A 15,586-nucleotide genomic window follows, 5' to 3' on the forward strand; every position below is an offset into this window, starting at 1 on the left:
GACCAAATTATCCAAGGATAAGTGGCCACCTCCTGGACTTCTCCCTAGAATTCAATGTAGTTGATAATGGAATAATACTACACTTACCAATCTAGGGGATGGTGGGCTCAAGGAAAGGCTTTCTAAAATGGCTTGAACCCTTCCTTGTGGTTGACTTCAAGAATTCAAATGTCATTAATATACAGATATACACAGCTATCTGTCGTTCACAGCTGATAACCACAGTTGCCCACTTACTCTAGCATTTGGCCGAGATCAGCACATAAATGAGGTAGAGCAGTCTGAAATTAAACTCCAGCAAGACAGAAGTGGACAGAGGGAAACACTTCAAAAAGTTTGCTTTTTCTAGCTCAGTCCGCTCTATTCCAGGAGACATACTCACATATCAAGCCAGTCCACGATTTGGGAGTTTTGCTGGGTATCTGAGTAATTTTATTATCACTCTCCATCCTTGTTAAACTCCGGTTTCTTCTTTCCAAAGCACTGAATGGCCTGTCCTTGGGATACTGCCTCTCCTCTTGGGACCTCAACCTCTGTGAAGTCATTGCTTTTCTAGAACATTTGAATGCTGGAGCAATGGGAAGCATTGTGGAATTACCACAAGGGCAAAGCTTGTCTGCAGAGGGAGTGGCGCTTTCTCTGAGGCGTGCCTGAAACTGGAATGTTGCTCTCCCACAGGAACTCATACATACCCCAAACCTCAATATGCTGTGGTCCGAATGTGAAATGCACTTTTTACCTTGCCTTCCTTAAGAATTACACAAAGACCCAAATTTATGTGCTGCTAATAATCTTCATGTGTGATGTTTTTTTCTCGGGGGGGGGGGGGGTAGGGAGGCGCATGGTGAAGAAACCGTGTGAGAAATGTTGGCCACCTTCTTTAATTTGGTTCTGCGAGGTGCTCATATTATAGTGTGGGGCACAGTATGAAAACTTATGTAGAACCAACTGTTCCGGATTTCTGTGAACTTGCCCACACAGAAGGGAGTTGCTGTGGTGGTTTGTATTTCAGATCTTCCTTAAGGACTATATCCCCCACAGTGTATTGGCAGCTGGCTGTGCTCTGGATCCTAGCTCTGCAGCAAGCTAACCTTTCTGCTCCAGACTAAAAATAACTCTGTGATGAGGTGGTGCAGAGCTGTGCAAAGGAATGGAATGGGTGATCTTTCCTCTGCCTATTCAATCTATCCCCCTTGCCCCCCAAGAATAGAGCTGTACTAAGACCCTGCATGGAGCCTTGGTGGATTGGCTGTAGCCCAGATTAAGGTGTCAATTTAAAGGATAGGGCAAAAATAAATCTGTGATTGAGGAATTTTGGCAGGCTATTCCTTTCCTTGATTGCCATTTTAGCTGGGATGGTTCCTTTTAGGCTAATAGTTCTTGCTTCTGCCTTCCTGTGCTTCAGAATACTGGTGCTGCTATTCAAGGAGATCCACTGTCCTTGCAGCTTGACCTTTGCTTAAAGGTTTCCCTTGAGTTTCATTGCCAGTCTCACAAGACAATGAGAGGAGCACAGCACCTTAAGCAGCAAGTGCACCCCTCCGAGAATCCTCTTGATTTTAATTGACATAAAATGCCTGTAAGCAGCATTAAATGGCTGATGTGCTGCAAGAAGGAGTATGTGCCTATGAACTGCTGCATAGCTTCTGTGGGTTAGATGGACTGGTTTAGTCTGGATTGGGTCCAAAAGTTGCCCACTTTAATGACGAGTCTTCTGCCATCATTTTTCCACATGGCTGCATTCTAAGATTTATAAAGCTTTAGCCACAATTGACTATAACAAGATTCCTTCTCCATTATGTGGAGCGATTAAAGCTTTTTAGAAATCCTGGGCTTTTTTCCATGTTGAAATAAGCACATTAGGTAAACTAGTATCCATAAAAGAGCTCTACTGCAACAGTTGTCTGCACTTCTTACTGCTCTTTAGCAGAAATGTTGGTTGAAAAGATTCAGAAACCTGCCTTACATTCAACCTAGCTTTTATCTTAACAGGGAGAAGGTTACGAGGTAATTTGATCAGTCTAAGTACCTAGATGGAGAAAAATTCTCACAGTAAAAGGCTCTTTAGCAGACAAAAGCATAACCAGATCCGATAGCTGGAAGCTGAAGATAGACAAATTCAGGCTAGAAACTGGCATGCTACCTCCACCCCACCCCACCCTTTTAAAAGTGAGTATTAAACCAGTGAACAGCCTCAGTAGGTGAATGGATTCTCCATCATTTTAAGTCTTTCGTCAAGACTGGGTGGATTTCTTAAGCGATGTTCTACCTTAACCAGAAGGTATGGGCTTAATGTGGGGATTTTTGGTTAGTTCTATGATCTGTGCTATGCATCAGGTCAGAATAGTGATCATAATTGTCCCTTCTGGTGTTAAAATCATGAGCAAGCTGTAGTATGACCTTTCATTCGGGCTCTTGCAGTGAGAATAACTAGCCAGTCGATCCTACCCCCCAGATATTTTCAGATCAGCCAATTTTTGAAATGTGATTGTCTCCAAGCAGGAGCATGTGGCGGGGCGGTTGAGGGAGAGGGGTAGGTGTGAAGTGAATTCAGAAAAGAGAAGAGTTTGTAGTAAATGGAAAAACTTGGAAGAGATAATAAGGGGAAATGAAGTGAGAGGAAGGAGCAGCAGGATGGAGGGGAAATCAGGACCCATTCCTACTCCCCAGATGAGTGATAGTGAGGCCCAGTCAGATGGGGGAAATGGAGGAGGGAGTGGCTGTTTAGATGAAGAAAGGGAGAAACTGAACTAAAACTGAACAGGCAGACATGGAATAGGAACAGTGGAGTAAATTAAGGAAAGAGGAAGACCATAAAGTTCAGGAGGAACAGTAAACAAACACAACATTTCTGTTGAACAGAAAGTCTGGTGCCAGAATGTTACGATAAAACGCTTTAGTGTTGATTCAGATCTCATGGATGCAATTGTGTTTGGGAAGACCTGTCTGTGGAGTGGCAATGAGTGCAGGAGTCTAGAGGTCTTGCATATAGAGGAGAGGATGCAGCTATTCCCTTCAACAATATTCCTGACCCAGTCAAGAGTTCACTGCAGAACTAAATGAATCTCTCCCTTTGTTAGGGGAAGAGAGCACATTACCATCCTGATACTTCAAAGGTAAGGGGCTAATTCCAAGCTTTACCTACCTCCCAGATGATCTGATTTATCTAGTAATTTTATAACCATTGATAATTGTACTAAGTACTTTCCCTTAAAGCACTTACAAAACAACTTACCTAATTCTCAAAACACCTCCTCAGAAGTAGATAATATGCCTACATTTCAGATGAAGAAATTTAAAGCAGAGAGCTTAATTTACCCAACACTTCAAAGTAAGTCAATGGCAGAGCCAAGATAGAATGGGAGTTTGTCTCCTGGTCTTTTTGCACAGCTCTCTATGGGAACAAGAGAAGAAGCTTTTATCTTGCTAAAATGCAGTTACCATCTATAAATAGAAAAGTGGTCTGGTACAGAAACACTAACTTTGAATACATGCAGCACACTAAAGTGTTCAAACAGATTTACTTGTTTCAATGCTGTTAAATTTTCTTGTAATACTTTTAGCAGGATGATTCCTTTATCCGACCAACTTAATCTTGTGATTTTCATTTAGATGATGCATGAGAACTGATTTACTTCACGTCCTAATAGTAGGTATTGTATTGCAATAACTTGAAATACTTGTATATGCTTGTGACTATTATATTGCCAACCACTGGATGTCACTATTACTAGACATAACAAAGATGTTTAAAGTGTCTGATGTAATTTGTGTTTACTTTTGTTACCCTTTATCTTGGGACCCTTTTACAAAACTAAATATTTTCCTTTGGCTTCTTCCCCTTGTTTAGGCAAAGATATGCAAAATTCACAAAGCAATCTAGCTGCTAATTATAGTCCTTGTCAAAGGGCAACTGTATCAATAACATTCTAAACCATCTTGGGCTATAATCCTGTCAGATTTCATAAATTAATAAGGCCTGGATGGGAAACCACCAGGGAAAATCCAACTTCTGTAAGAAGTCATGGTGGTAGTTTCAGCACGATATGCCTCTCTGCTTCTTAGAGTGTGATATTTGAGGGCATTTTGTTGCTAGACAAACTGAGAATTTAAAGGATTTTACTTTTTTTTAAATCAGATTATCCATTTCACTTTTTTTTTTTTTTTTTTTTTTTTTTGCAAGAGCAGATGGGTTAACTTTAGTGTCCCAAACAAATTTGGACTGGGATACTAGGTTTCAGCCCACCTAAGTGTACTCTGTAGTTTTAACTGGGCAAGCATTCTTCACTTCCTGTCTGAAACTGCCATATGGGGGGTGTGTGTGTGTGTGCTGTTAAACAACAGCTGCAGTGCTGTGCTACTGGTGAGTGAAGTGATTTCTGTCTGTAGGGGCTGATCCAATGGCCTTTTGTCAATAAGTAGTCCCCATGGAAGTTTGTGGGACTACTTATGAGTTAAGGTTTCGCGTTTGGACACGAAGGCCTCATTCCTCCAAACCCTTAGGCATTGGTGTAACTTCAACCATTTAGGTTGTCCTATTGACTTCAACAGAACTACTCAAATGCATAAAGTTACACACTTGCTTTAATATTTTCAAGATCAGGTTACAATTTGTAAATCTACTTAAGTGATTTTTTTGGATCCTTCTACATAAAAGGTGCTACGTAAATGTAAGTTTTATCACTGATGTAAGAACAGCTGGAAATAGTGTTTGAGAAACCAATTGCTGCAGAAGCAGAAAAACCTTTTGTATAAACAAGAACAGTTATATGGGAACTGGAAAGTATGGAATGTTGGAAAACAAAAGCAAAAAGGATTACCCCAGGGCTTAAAAATGATGTGCCTTAAAACAATAGGTCACAGAAACAAGTGAACTCACGTTGAAGATTTCTGAATTCAGATGTGATCTTGCAGTTCCAAGTAAAGCTAATTCCAATTAGCACCTTACGGATGTGAGATGTTTGAAATAAGTGCATTGGGAGAGAAGCTCCCAGGTTTGGATAGCTCTTTCACTAGCAAATTTGAATAACACTAACTTTTTATGTCAAAGGGGTAGCCATGTTAGTCTGGATCTGTAAAAAGCAAACGAAATTCCTGTGGCACCTTTAAAACTAACATGTATTGGAGCATAAACTTTCGTGGGTGAATACCCACTTCGTCAGACATGCGTCTGGCCATTACATGCATCTGACGAAGTGGGTATTCACCCACGAAAGTTTATGCTCCAATACATCTGTTAGTCTTAAAGGTGCCAAAGAACTCTGTTACTAACTTTTTGAGTGATTAGCAAATCAAGTAGTGACAGTATAATACTGAGAAATTGAGGCACTATAGCCAAACCTTTCAAAGGTTGCTGGAGAGAGATGTCTCAACTTATGGGTGCTCAGCTTGAGGCTTCAAGAGCCTAAATTTTAGAGCTTCTAAGCTTCTAGAACTCCAGTTAGTCTTGGGAATTGTGGGTGCTCAGCTCTCATGAAAATCAGCAACTTGATATTTCAAGTTGGTCAAAAAATAAGGCACCCAATTGACAACTGTTTCTGAAAAAAAAACATTTGAAATATATTTCCATCAAGGGTTGTCCCAAATGCTTCTGTCTATCTATTTCAGTGCAAATGTAAACCAGAGATTAACTGCATTATTGAACTGAAAATTCTTCCTTGAACAGCTAGGTTGATCAATAGGTGCTGTAATTTTCAGATTGCCCAACAAATTCTGAAGTTAGTCTTGGTGTGCATCAGAGAAATCATTGAGATGGCAACATGGTGTCCTTTGTTCTCAAATGGTTCAATTTTCACTTACAGAATATAGCCTCTAACAAAATGACTTCTTCTGCCAAATGACTTATCTGACAGACTAATAGCTCTACTGCTGTTCACATGAATTATTTTATTTTTTAATAATCTATGCATCCCGGGACGCTAGATGGAAATTTACAATCAAACTGCAAATTAAGATATGTTCTAAAAAAGTGCTTTTCTTTCACTTAAAAAAAAAAAAAAAAAAAGGGTTAAATACTTTTCCAGTTTCTTTTTAGGTTGCTAAATGTTTTGTAAGTTTCCCTGCAGTTTGCCAGAAGGTTTGTGGCATCCAAAGTGAATACTTTTATGGTGGTATATAAGAACTTCTAGTAGTTCTATAAACACTAAAGACAGTCCCTATCCCAATGAATGCATAATCTAGCTCAGATGCAATAGAAATGCCAATACAGTAGATGCCCATGTAAATCATCATTGATAGATAAGTGTTTTATTGAGGGGATTTACATTCTTTTCACTTGTGATCACATTTGCCTAGGCGCTGGTTCTCAGGGTTACAGATAATCTGTTTTGTACTTATCACTGTTGGATGAAAGGATCCTATTTATTTTGAACAAGGAATAAAATTCAGTTCTAAACCAGTTTCTTAGGCATTCTGCTCCTTAATGTAACTATTGCTGCACTTGCTGCTACATTTAAAACAAAAGGGAATGGTATATGCTGCTAGCATTTGTCATAAGATTTTTTTAAAATTTAAAAAATCACTGTGGGAAAGAATTGCTCCTTTTTTTTATTCCAAACGTGGTGTATCCTTTGTGCGTTCCTCCATTCCTATCTACTCGCTCAGAACTGTACTATTCCCTTGCTCCTAAGGTTCACTTCTGCTACCTTTTATTTACAAAAATTTCAAATATCTTGGACTTGACAGCTCACCCCACTGAGAGAATTACCTACCAGCAGGAAATAATAGTAAAAGACCTCTCCAACCCTCAAGCTACTACTCCATTCCCAAATCCAAGGGCGGGGGGAACTGCAGAGGGGAAATGAGTTTTGCAACACACAATCTGAAGGATCAAGTCGGGAGTGACCTCCAAAGCTGCGGACTGCATGAGAATGATGTGCCAGTAATTTCCTTGCCTTTTAAATGAAGGGGAGCTCCAGTGTGAGTACTTCCAATAATCTCATCTGCTCCAATGTTGCCTAGGGATAGAGTACGTCATTTCAAGTACCCAGTCTCAAAACCATTTAGAGCTTCATAGGGTAAAACCAGCACCTTGAATTCTGCATGTCCTGGCTGCCAACGTGAACACTGGAGTGCTGTTATAATGTGATCCTGGTGTGAAACTGCTTAATAGATGAGCATCTGTATGCTGCATTTTGTTTCTAAATGATTTCAATGAGTTTATCCCCATGCCAAGTACATTCCTGTAATCAAATGTCGAGGTGATGAAACAGGCCTAGAGAATTGTGGCACTCAAAGTAAAACTGCTTGCCAGAAATTTTTTTTCAATTCTCCTGGTCATCCGGAAGGAACCCAGGATCTGATGCACCTCAGTTGTGCCCTTGTTTCACAAATAAGTAGTGTTCATTCCATTGGAGTGCCAGAATAACTTTCGCCAACTCTTTTGACTATTTCCCTCAGTCCATCAACCTTGTCTGTTTCACCTAGGTTAAATCACAGCCAGGTTGAATATCATCCAAGCCTACAACTCATATAGACCATGTGACATTTGGGTAAAACTTTTCCAAAGCACCTAAATCAATTTTAAAAAAGGGTCTTAACTCAGTATGACTTAAGCATTTTTGAAAACTTTACTCTTGTTTCAATTCATCAACTGGATCTGCTCGGTGGCATTACTGTACTGAACACAGGGCAGCCCATGTCTCCTGTGAGAACTTTTAAAGGTAGTTGTAGTTCAAAATACCCATTGGTTAAGTAATTTTAATAATCTGCCCATGCCATGTTTGTCACGAATTAATTGGATTTTTATGTTTAGTGGAATGTAGTTTTGAAAATCATGAAATTATACGGTGTTGATTTGAATAGAATTTAAAGTCAAATAATAAATTACAGAAAGTTAAATAATGGTAGTTTTTGTAAAGTTGACTCCTTTTGGCCTAACTCTGCTCCTACTGAAGTCAGTGATAGTTATGGTATAATTGTATTCTCAATACAAGCCTCTCTCTCTCTCTCCCTCAATTTTTTTCATCAAAACTTAGGGGGCAGTTAAAGATCGCCCAACCCAAACTCATGAGAAATGTAGTGGCATGTAAATTTAATCCAGAGTTTCATTCCCGGAGATGTTTTGTAACCACACCTTCCGTAGTAAGCTGAGGTGATGGTGTCAGCCAGCAGCTCTGATCGAGACATAATAAAACAGTTGCCAATTATATCCTGACTAAGTAACCTTAGGAGAGTGCATTCTAGAGATTATCACAAGTCAACTACATCTGTCACAAACTGCTGGTGACTCCTGTTGTTTGCTCTTAAGATACTTGATCAATTTTTCCAGTTCTCTTTGAATTGCATAATATTAATAATGCAATGAAGGCATTTGTGTGTCTGGAGTGAGGGATATTTGCTATATCTATTAGAAGAATTTGGTTTCAGGGCTAAATGCATTATTTATTTATTTGGTTTCAGGGCTAAATGCATGGATTAGAATGCCCATCAAAGAATCATTGTCAAATCCTAACCTTTCAAAACCATTTCAGCTGGCCTGTGGCACTAGGCACAGGTGCACACTATCCTCAGTTTCATTTGTTGTAATGGTCAAACACTTGATCAACTGGAAAAATAACTGCATTTTTTTCCTTTCTTGAACTTGGTCTTGTTAGTTCAGCTCTGACGTGCATACTCCCTCTGAGATTTGTCTGAAGGATCAGCTTGTCAATGCACTTCAAAGTTTTGTTGACTTGTAACTGCTATCTGAAAACAGTATTACCTCTGCCAGAAATGTTTGGGAGCCATGAGCACTTCAGTCAGTATTTTCATCAGTTTAATGTGTGGCCCCAGTTCAGCAATGCATTTAAGCGTATGTTTAAGTGCTTTGCTGAACTGGGGACCATATCAGTGCACAGGAATCAATGGCTCTATAGCATTCTACTACAAGGTCACTGGTTCAAATCCAGCACAGGTTTGAAGGGGGGAAAAAACGCTACCATCCGACAGCTATTAACAGTAGCCTGTGCAACTGGCATCGTTTTGAGGTGTTTCATGGCTTCATTCCAGTTACTATTGGAGAGGTGCTGCTAATACAAACCAGCCTCTGAACTGATAACTGGAACCCAGGATAGTCTTGCCAGAGAAAGCAAATGTGAATGGCGGGGAAACAAAATTAACCATTGATCCTTAACAGGTCAGGGTTGAGGCATATGGGTGAGGCAATGTGGGAAGCTTTCACAGCTAACCTGAGTGAATGAACAGAGCATTTCTGTCTTTAGTGCTATCAATCCACTGTTGTTCGTGAAAGGGAAATTAATACAGAATGTTTGGTGCCAAGCAAGTGTCGCCTTCTGATAGCTTATTTTATCAAGCTGAGTTTTTGTTCTGTGAGATCAACAGGCTAATTCTTAGTGACAACTTAACTTTGTGGCCTGATGAAAAGCTCTGCCATCATGAGCTCTTCTGAATCGGTGCAGGAGAAAGTTAAAAGGATGGGGATTTTCAGAATCATATGGAGCGACGATGAACACCTCGGAGTGCAATTGTGGTGACAGCACATTCTCCTGTGCTGCACACAGTCAAAACCTGAGACTTAGTGGAACTGACCAGTGCAAACTGATTAGTTTTTTTATTTGGTTTTGTCAGCTCTTATTGAAGTACAGCACTTGCATTTTACAGTACATCTCAAGCCAGGTTTTACTTTCACATAATTTCTTCACAGTGAGAGATGACATTCACACTTTCTTCAGCAGAGGGAGCCTTCTAAAAACACTATAGGCAAGATGAAGATTTTTCACTTGATTATGCAGTTCAGAAAAAGCTGGAGTGTTTTGGGTTTTGGCAGCCAGAGCATCCTTAATGTGTATTCCTGCCTCCAAATACTGCTGATGGAGTCCCCAGGGGGTGGGTAAGAGAGCTAGTGAGTTGGCCAGGGAGTGTTTGAACCCTTTTTAAATTTCATTCAGCTTGAGTCAATGAAAATAGCCCAGTCAGCTTAACTGGAAATCCTAATAAGTCATCATTTGGTGCTCATATACTACTAGAAATGCTATTTGTGTTTGGGTTTCCACTGCTGCATGTTCTCTTTAAATCCAAAGAACCCCCCGCTTTCCCTGTAATTAAAATAAGCATTTTGTTTAGATCGTGTTTTGTAAGCATCCAGGCCCATCCCCCTCCCCTTCTGCTTTTCAACTCTGGTCTAAACAGCAATATTGTTTTTTAAAATGCGCCTCTGACACAGAAAATCTGTCCTCTCTGCAGAATGAAAATGCACTGCTGTTAAAATTCCAACTGCTATAATAGGAAGCCAGCCAATGGCAAAGCCAGGTCACTGGGTTGTTACAACTTTGGACATGTTTCATTAACTGTCCCCTTCATCTGCCAGCTGTAATCACGTTACTGACACATACAACAGCCTCTGACACCTTGTCTGCTTTCAAGAACACAGCAAAAGGAAAGGATGTGAGTTTTGACTCTCCTTCCTTCCCCAGAGGAATTACTGAAGTATAGGGACGAGGGGGGTGGCTTGCCTACCTGGAGATGCCCTTAATAGTCGGATGCCCTTGTCAGGAGCTGAAAAACTCTTCTCTAGTGGGGCTGCCATTAAAATCTCTAGTTTTTTCTTAATCTTTTTGTTTGCAAACCTTAACATTATCCCTCCCTAAGTAATGCAAGTCTTTGCTCTGGCAGGTTCCTTGGATGATGACAGTGATGCCCTGGTAAAGCATAAGAAGAATACTGAGCCTACCAGATTTCTGTGAGCGCAGTGGAAATGTCTCACTGTACCATTGTATTAAAAATCCAAGAATAATATCTAGACTGTTGTGAGAATAGTCTCTGATCAAGCAATAGACTGTTATAGTACAGTTCCCTATACCACACTTATATTCCGATTTTATTACGGAAGTCGCAGAAGGACTTGAGTAGATGGGGACTCATAGGCATAAACTGGATTCTTGGACAGGATTGAGAGATGGAATATTCCGTTTCTGAAGGTTTTGGAAAAAGAAAATACTCCAGAAATAAAAAATACCATCCCTGTCTCTCTTCTCCAATAATTTAATTACTTAACGATCTATGCTATAATCAGTGTTAACTACAGTCACATGCCCTCCATTATCGTAAACACAAGGTTTTATTTGGCTGCGGTGGGAGCAGACATGATATGGGGATTCCTCCTTTGCCCTGGATGTACTCCCTTTGCCTCTTAAAGTACAATAACATGATGGATGATGTCACAGGGCAGGGCTTCTTCCAGGCATACAGTGCCAGGCCCAGTCTCCTTTCAGAAGGTTTATTATCCAAACAGCAGTGAATAAAACAAACAGTGCCTTAGCTCACCCTTTGTCTTAAGGTTTCACAGCCTCCCCTCCCAGGGGTCTCTGGTGATCCTGCTTCTTAAAGCTTTTTTGTTCCAGTCAGCTCTGCTCCCTTTCTGGAACACCAGCTCCAGGACTGCCTGCCTGGGTACCTTACATCCACTCCCCAGGCACAGCTTGTCCTAGTAACTCCTCCTCTTCCTGCCTTCTGACAGACTTTTATAAGCCCCATGTGCAGCCCTGCCTCTTTTAATTAGCACCATTGGACCCACCTGCTCTGACAGAAGGGAACTGGGTCTGGTCTACTTACAGGGACCAGCTACCCTGTGACAGATGTGATTTTAGGATCACTGAGTTATTCCCTTGCCCTGCCATGATGGTATTCAGATGAAGGTTACATCATATCAGGGTGGTGGTATCTGTGATCTTAACCAAAGGGCAAGAAGTGAAGTTTACAAATATCTGTATTATACAAACTTTCTCTCCATTCTTCTTCTGTCCTGTTTGCCCACTTGTTTCATTGCCTACCTTTCTTTCGCACATTCCATTCTTTTCTCCCTTGCTTATCTTTGGACTTTGTTGCTTCTTCCTTGAGCATCCTACTTCTTTCTTTAGCTTTTTCTTAATTTGCCTCCTCTCCCTCCACTTCCCCAATATGGCTGCTGCGAAGGATGTTGAGATGTCCCTTCTGCCTCTATATACCAGCACTTTCACCCTGAAGGCAAGCCTACACTACAAAATTAAGTCAACCTAAGTTACATTGACCTTCAGCCACTTCAGTAATTAAATCACTTTTACATGGCCCCACTACGCTCCTTGTGTTGGAGCACTTGCACTGATTTAACTATCAGTGTGGGGCATTGTGGGATGGCTTCTGAAAGGCAGCAACAGTCGATGTAAGTAATGCAGTGTCCGCGTTGACATTGCGTTGCCCTAACTACATCGACCTAAGTGCTATGCCTCTCATGGAGGTGGCATTATGAGATCGGTGTAGCAGGAGACTTACATCGGTGGGAGCAACATTGTAGTATAAATGCTTACAGAGTTAGGTTGATGTAAGCTGTCTCATATCAACCTAACTCTGTGGTGTAGACCAGGCATGAGTAAGCTGTTCTATGGAGTGTTTCCCCTCACTTGGTGCCCTTAGGCTACAGTGGCAGCTCCGAGGAGTCATCAGTTCAACTTAAGGTAGCCAGTTGTCAGGAGAACCTGAAATGATGGGAGCACAACTGCTAAAGGATTTGATCGACACCCCGAGGATGGGGCCAAGGGTCTATTCCTGAATCACCTCAGGAACTCACCAGGACAGACATCCAACCACAGTGATTATTTCCACAGTGAAAAGGGCTGGGGACTTCTTAAAAATGAAAAGCTAACATTGCAGGGGTCCCGAATATCAGGCAGTATGTAACTGCTCTACTGACCTTGTGGGCCTCAAAGGGTGGTGCTGCTACTTCCTGACTACTCACGTCACAGACTTCAGCGAGAATGGGGCTAGTGTACGAGAACATTGCATGTGCACTGGAAATGGCGCTAGGGTGACCAGATGTCCCGATTTTTATAGGGACAGTCCTGATATTTGGGGCTTTGTCTTATATAGGTGCCTATTACCCCCCACACCTGTCCTGATTTTTCACACTTGCTGTCTGGTCACCCTAAATGGCACCACATCCTAAAGCCCAGACATGACATGCATGGGAAATTTGTTCTGTAAGCCCATTATGTAGTTTTACTAAGTCTTTGAGCTGACTGCCAGCATCCCTGGTGAAAGAACTGAGTGTACAAGTGGCTTAATGAACTTCATTAAGACCACACTGTGAAACAGATGGATTATCCAAAATTTGTCATATTTCAGAATTATTTCTAAGTATTGGGCCAGACTGCAATCTGTTCACCTTTTGATGTAAATCAGTTGTGAAAAGAACTAGGAAAACAAATCAGATGAATGTTGATGCAAGGTTAAATAAGTAGTGCTGGTAACAATACTTATCTGACCCAATTCACCCCCAGTGGGAAGGTGAGAATTTTCTTTTCGGAAGAGGGAAGCTGCTGCCGTTTCCTGCACCCCTGCTAAAACCACTGTCTGGCTTCCTTTCCTGACAAACCAATCTATTGAACTGGATTCAGGGCTGGGGTCTAAGGTTTGAGACAGAAGTAAGGAGCAGCCATGTTTTTAAAGAGGCCCAAGGCCCATGTGCAAACATGCATATGCTTTTGTACTCTTATTTTTGCATGCAGATAGCGAGTTAGGAGGTTTTTAAGTAGCTACTTTCATACGCAAATGGAGGTGCACAGGCATGTACACACTCTGGAATATTAATTACAGGCCTCCCTTTAAACATGCAACCTTAACATCTCCTCCTCCATCGTCATCCACCATTCTATTGAAAACTATCCCTTCCTCACAAGGTATAACTCATGCAGCTCCACCTGCAGGAATGCCCATACTCCCTTCCCTGCATCAATCTTGCAATATCTTGGTATACACAGTGTGATCCTTTCAAACGGGGGCAACTCTTCAAACCAGCTGAGATCTACAGTATTGAGTTGGCGGAGACCCTTCCCTCCTGCCAGAGCTGCAGCTGCAATGAAGCTTAAAACTCCAGCTGGTCTATGCATCTCAAATATCCTACCTGAATCTGCTCCATTGGCCCAATCCAATTTCAGTGGAGTTGGCTCTAGCTTCAGGTTGAGCCACAGCATGCCCACAAGTCTGTTCCCTAGTGGCTGTTCCCTGTTCCTTAAATATGTAGCTGCCAACTTTCTTAAATTAAACATTATCAAGACTGACACATTAACTTCTTGACTCTGCTTTACATTAACCAGTCTTCTATCCTCTTAAATGCATCTGAAATGAAAGTGAAGCTTTATAAATGCAGAAATGTTTGTCCTTAAGCAACACCTTTCTGAACATGAATTAAGTCTTGACATCCATGTGTACATTATCCACTGTGTAGATGGGGAAACTGAGGTACACAGGTGAAGTGACTGTTCAGAGTCTTAAAGTAAGCCCGTAGCAGCACTAGGTATATGATTAAGGAGTCCCAACTCTAATTGCTTTTGCACACTCCTGCTATGTGACTTAATGAAGTTATTCAACAAAAATACTGTGTAAAATGAAACAGTCCTATTTAGACATCAACCTACTGCTAAGTTTCCTTAACAATTGTATTTCTTTCTTAGGATAATTTGATAGTAACCAATTTAAGAAGTTTGGCGTGTCACTTAATTTAATGTAAGGTGTTCTGATCATAGGTCGTTAGGGTGCTGATCCTTTGACCCTTTTAATTTTGATATTTTTTATTAGAGGATTTCAAACATCTGATTGTGCTTCAGATACCAAACATGTAGCAATATGCAGCTATGCTTTGTTTGCAGACAGCAATCTTGATTTGCTAGAGCTCATCTCTGATTTTGAGCCACAATACTGCTAAATTACAAATGTTTCAGGAATTTATGTACATTAGTCTAGTCTAAACCAGGGAAGGGCAAACTACAGCCCGTGGGCTGGATCCGGCCCCTCAGGGCTTTCAATCCGGCCCATGGGATTGCTAGCCCCATGGCGTAGCGGTGTCATCAAGATTCCAAACCACCATTAATGGTCCTCACTTTGCATAATTACAATAGGCCCTCAGTTATATTTCATATTTCTAGTTTCAGATAAAAGAATGATACATACATATGAATAGGATGACCACACTCAGTAGATTATAAGCTTTGCAATGATACCTTACAAGAGACCTTTTACAAGAAGCATATTCCAGTTACATTATATTCACACTCATTAGCATATTTTCATAAAATCATATAGAGCGCAACGTCACAAGATGACACAAATTTGAGGAGTGATAAATAATGAAGAGGACAGGTCACTGAGAGAGCAATCTGGATTGCTTGGTAAGAGGTGCTCAAGCAAACTATATGCATTTTAATACGGGTAAATGTATATATCTAGGAACAAAGAATGCAGGCCATGCTTACAGGATGAGTAACGCTATCCTGGGAAGCAGTGACTCTGAAAAAGATTTGGGGATTGTGGTGAATAATCAGTTGAACATGAGCGCCTAATGTGATGCTATGGCCAAAAGGGCTAATGCCACCCTTGGATGCATAAAAAGGGGCAATCTTGAGTAGAATTAGAGGTCATTTTACCTCTGTTTGGCATTGGGGCAACAGCTGCTGGAATAGTATCTAGTTCTGGTGTCCACAATTCTACAAGGATGTTGATAAACTGAGAAAGGGTCCAGAGAAGAGACATGCAAATGCTTAAAGGTTTAGAAAACCTGCCATAGGGTGATAGACTCAAGGAGCTCAATTTATTTAATGTAACAAAGAAAAGGTTGAGT

The sequence above is a fragment of the Malaclemys terrapin genome, chromosome 4 (assembly GCF_027887155.1).
Source record: "Malaclemys terrapin pileata isolate rMalTer1 chromosome 4, rMalTer1.hap1, whole genome shotgun sequence".
Classification (NCBI taxonomy): domain Eukaryota; kingdom Metazoa; phylum Chordata; order Testudines; family Emydidae; genus Malaclemys; species Malaclemys terrapin.